The sequence below is a fragment of the Hordeum vulgare genome, chromosome 2H (assembly GCF_904849725.1).
Source record: "Hordeum vulgare subsp. vulgare chromosome 2H, MorexV3_pseudomolecules_assembly, whole genome shotgun sequence".
NCBI lineage: Eukaryota > Viridiplantae > Streptophyta > Magnoliopsida > Poales > Poaceae > Hordeum > Hordeum vulgare.
Window position 1 is genome coordinate 601,848,037 of NC_058519.1, and position 4,662 is coordinate 601,852,698.

Consider the following 4,662-nt stretch of genomic DNA (forward strand, 5'->3'; position numbering starts at 1 on the left):
TCAGAGGGTTGTGCATGCTTTGGAGAACAACATCTTATGCCTCATCCTTCTAGAATATTGTAGAGAAATGACAATAACCTTGAACTAATTCTCCAGTTCTTAATCATTAGATGCATGCTTTGTTAGTTAGTTGAGGATGATCCCTTACTAGTTATGTGGTCACTTATGTACTAAAAAGGGTGTGAATACAACTTATGCAAACTGCACTTCATATCGAACATACATGCAACTACATTTCATGATTTGTTCACGCAATATATTACTCCGTAAAGCATTGTACAATTCAAAATATGCTAAATATAACCTTTTACAATTTTAATTAATTTTTATATATACACATTTCATACAGATATCACTGCACTTATCTTGCATATATGTTGTCATTATCCACCCACATACGACACCCCATACTATATATATGTGTGTTTTTGCATTAGTATCTAACGCTACATAGAACGCGTTGCTTATGCAAATTACATAATGAGATGTACCAATTTATAATTCTGAAAATTTGCAACATAATGCTTTCGTACATTTGAAACTTCTATAGATTCGATCGAAATCTCACTAATACAATTCTATACATGCTATGAAGACAATGTTGGAAATATGCCCGAGAGGCAATAATAAATTAGTTATTATCATATTTCTTTGTTCATGATAATCGTTTATTATCCATGCTATAATTGTATTGATTGGAAACTCAGATACATGTGTGGATACATAGACAAACACAGTGTCCCTAGTAAGCTTCTAGTAGACTAGCTCGTTGATCAAAGATGGCTAAGGTTTCCTAGCCATACACATGAGTTGTCATTCGATAACGGGATCACATCATTAGGAGAATGATGTGATGGACAAGGTCCAATCGTAAGCATAGCATATGATCCTGTGAGTTTATTGCTACTGCTTTATTCATGTCAAGTATCTATTCATACGACCATGAGATCATGCAACTCACTGACACCGGAGGAATGCCTTGTGTGTATCGAACGTCACAACGTAACTGGGTGACTAAAGGTGTTCTACAGGTATCTCCGAGGGTGTCTGTTGTGTTGGCATGGATCAAAACTAGGATTTGTCGCTCCATATAACAAAGAGGTATATCTAGGCCCACACGGTAATACAACATCACAAGAATCTTGCATCCAATGTGACTAAGAAGTTAGTCACGTGATCTTGTATTATGGAACGATTAAAGAGACTTTCCGGTAATGAGATTGAACTAGGTATGGAGACACCAACGATCGAATCTCGGGGAAGTAACATACTGATGGACAAAGGGAATTGCATACGTGATTGATTGAATCCATGACATCGTGGTTCAATCGATAAAGATCTTCGTAGAATATGTAGGAAACAATATGGGCATCTAGCTCCCGCTATTGGTTATTGATTGGAGAGTGTCTCTGTCATGTCTGCATAGTTCTCGAACCACAGGGTCTGCACACTTATGGTTCAATGAAGATTTGGTGTTAATGATTTATGTATGATGGAGACCGAAAGTTGTTGTCTCGGATGAGATCCCGGACATCAGGAGGAGTTCCGGAATGGCCCAGAGACAAAGATTGATATATGAGAAAGAGGTATTCGGGTTTCGGAAAGGTTCCAGGTGTTCTAGGTATTATATCGGGAGTGCCGAAAGGGTTCCGCGGGTCCACCGGGAGAGGCCCACCCATCCAGGGGCACATGGGGTGAAGAGGTGGCGCACCAGCCCCTGGTGGGCTAGGCAACCGACCCTAAGGGCCCATGCGCCCCAATGGTGGTAGGTGGGAGGAGTCCTACAGGAGAGAGGCTCGTCCCTAGGGTGCGCCCCACCTCCCTTGTAGAAGGTGGACACCTCCTTGGCCACCGACCCTGGGGGAAACCCTAGGGCACCACCCCTCCTCCCTTCCCCCTATATATAGTGGAGAGGAGAGAGGGCAGCCGCACCATAAGCCACGGCGCAGCCTCTCCCTCTCCCTCGAGATTAGTTTCTCCTCTAGATCATCGCGGTAGCGCTTGGCGAAGCCCTACCGGGGCAGCCCCACCACCACCACTGCCACGCCATCATGCTGCGAGAGAACTCATCTACCTCTCCGCCCTTGCTTGCTGGATCAAGGAGGCGGAGACGTCATCGGGTTGTACATGTGCTGAACGCGGAGGTGCCGTCCGTTCAGTGCTAGATCGGGACAGATCGTGGTAGGATCGCTGGACGGATCGTGATTTGATCGCAAAGACGTTCAACTATATCAACCGCGTTATATACGCTTCCGCTTAGCGATCTACAAGGGTAGGTAGATGCAATATCTCCTCTCGTAGATGTTCAACTCCTATATTGATCTTGGTGAGCGTGGGAAATTTCTTTGTTTCCCATGCAACATTCCCCAACAGTGTCATCATGAGCAAGGTCTATGCGTAGATAACATGCACGAGTAGAACACAAAAGAGTTTGTGGGCATTGATGTTCAAATTGCTCACTTCCATAGTCTTCTTTTGATTCAGCGGTATTCCGGGATGAAGCGTCCCGGAGCAACCTTACTCGTCCACGTATGAGAGAACGGTTCCATCGACTAACATGCAACTTGTTGCATAAAGATGGTTGGCGGGTGTCTGTCTCTCTCACTTTAATTGAATCAGCTTCGACACACGGGGTACTTGTAGAAGGTTAAATAGCAACTTCAATATCATCCTGGTGGCTTTGCGTAGGTAAGAACGGTTCTTGCTAGTTACCCATAGCAGCCACGTCAAACATGCAACAAAAAGTAGAGGACGTCTAACTTGTTTTTGGAGGGTATGTTGTGATATGATATGGCCAATGACATGATGTGATATATGTGATGTATGAGATGATCATGTTTTGTATAGAATTATCATGACTTGATGTCGATGAGTACGGCAACCGACAGGAGCCATAGGGTTGTCTTTAATTATTTATACCTTTTGCTTTACTTGATTGCTATGAGCTATCAATGGTGGTAGAAGCATAGTTGGCGCGACAAACTCAATGGCGACACGATGATGGAGATCATGGTGTCATGCCGGTAATGATGGATTTCATGTCGGTGCTTTGGATATGGAGATCAAAAGCACAAGATGACGATGGCCATATCATGTCACTATTATGATTTGCATGTGATGTTAATCCTTTTATGCATCTTCTTTTTATTAGGACAACGGTACCATTATAAAATGATCCCTCACTAATGTTTCAAGATTAAATTGTGTTCTCCCCAAGTGTGCACTGTTGCGAAGGTTCGTCGTTTCGAGGCACCACGTGATGATCGGGTGCGATAGACTCTACGTTCGCATACAACAAGTGTAAGCCAGTTTTGCACATGCATAACACTTGGGTTAAAATTGACAAGCCTAGCATGTACACACATGGCCTCGGAACATAGGAGACCGAAAGGACGAGCGTGAGTCACATAGTAGATATGATCAACATGGGGATGTTCGCCATTGAAACCACCTCATCTCACATGATGATCGAACTTGGGTTGGTGGATTTGGATCATGTCACACTCGAACAACCAGAGGGATGTTGATTTGAGTGGGAGTTCTTAAGTAATATGATTAATTGAACGCATTATCATGAACATAGTCTAAGTTGTCTTTGCAAAGTATGTTGTAGAACAATAGCTCGCGTTCTAGCTCCCCTATATTTTTGACATGTTTCTAGAGAAAACTAAGTTGAAAGATGATAGTAGCAATTATACGGACTGGTTCCATAAACTAAGGATTGTCCTCATTGCTGCACGGAAGGCTTATGTCCTTGATGCACCACTCGGTGTGCCGCCCCTTGCTGCCTCTTGAGCTTGCCTTTGTTTTTCCCTTGAAGAGGAAAGGGTGATGCAGCACAGGAGCAGTAAGTATTTCTTTCAGTTTGAGAACCAAGGTATTAATCCAGTAGGAGAATCAAGCCAAGTGTCCAGAGTACCTGCGCAAACACAAACGAGCTTGCACCCAACGCTATAAAGGGGTTGTCAATCCCTTCAAGATTGATTGCAAAGTGAGATCTCAAGGCGGAAAGTGCAACGAAGTAAAAGTGAAAGGCTGAAAATATGGTGTGAAGTAGACCTGGGGGCCATAGTGTTCACTATAGGCTTCTCTCAAAATAGCAAATATTATGGTGGGTGAACAAATTACTGCTACTTCGACAACAGACCTTCCCTGGTACTGCGCAAGAATCCTGCTGCTATGGCTACGCCTTTAGGGAGTTCCTTGGCAAATATGCAAAGGATTTCCCCGCGGCCTTGGAGCCTTGCATTGGTGTTCCCTTGAAGAGGAAAGGGTGATGTAGCACAGCGGCGGTAAGTATTTCCCTCAGTTTTGAGAACCAAGGTATCGAACCAATGGAAGATCTCGTCAAGTCACAAGTACCTGCACAAACACAAAGAGCTTGCACCCAACGCTAGGAAGGGGTTGTCAATCCCTTATAGATTGTTTGCAAAGTGAGAACTGAAAGCAACAAAGAGTAAACAGAGCAAAGTAAAAGTGAAACTGGAAACAATAGGTGTGAATAGACCCGGGGCTGTAGTGTTCACTAGTGTCTTCTCTCATGAAAGCAAGTAGACGGTGGGTGAACGAATTACTGTCGAGCAATTGATAGAACCGCGCAAAGTCGTGACGTTATCTAAGGCAGTGATTATATCTATAGGCATCACGTCCAAAACAAGTAGA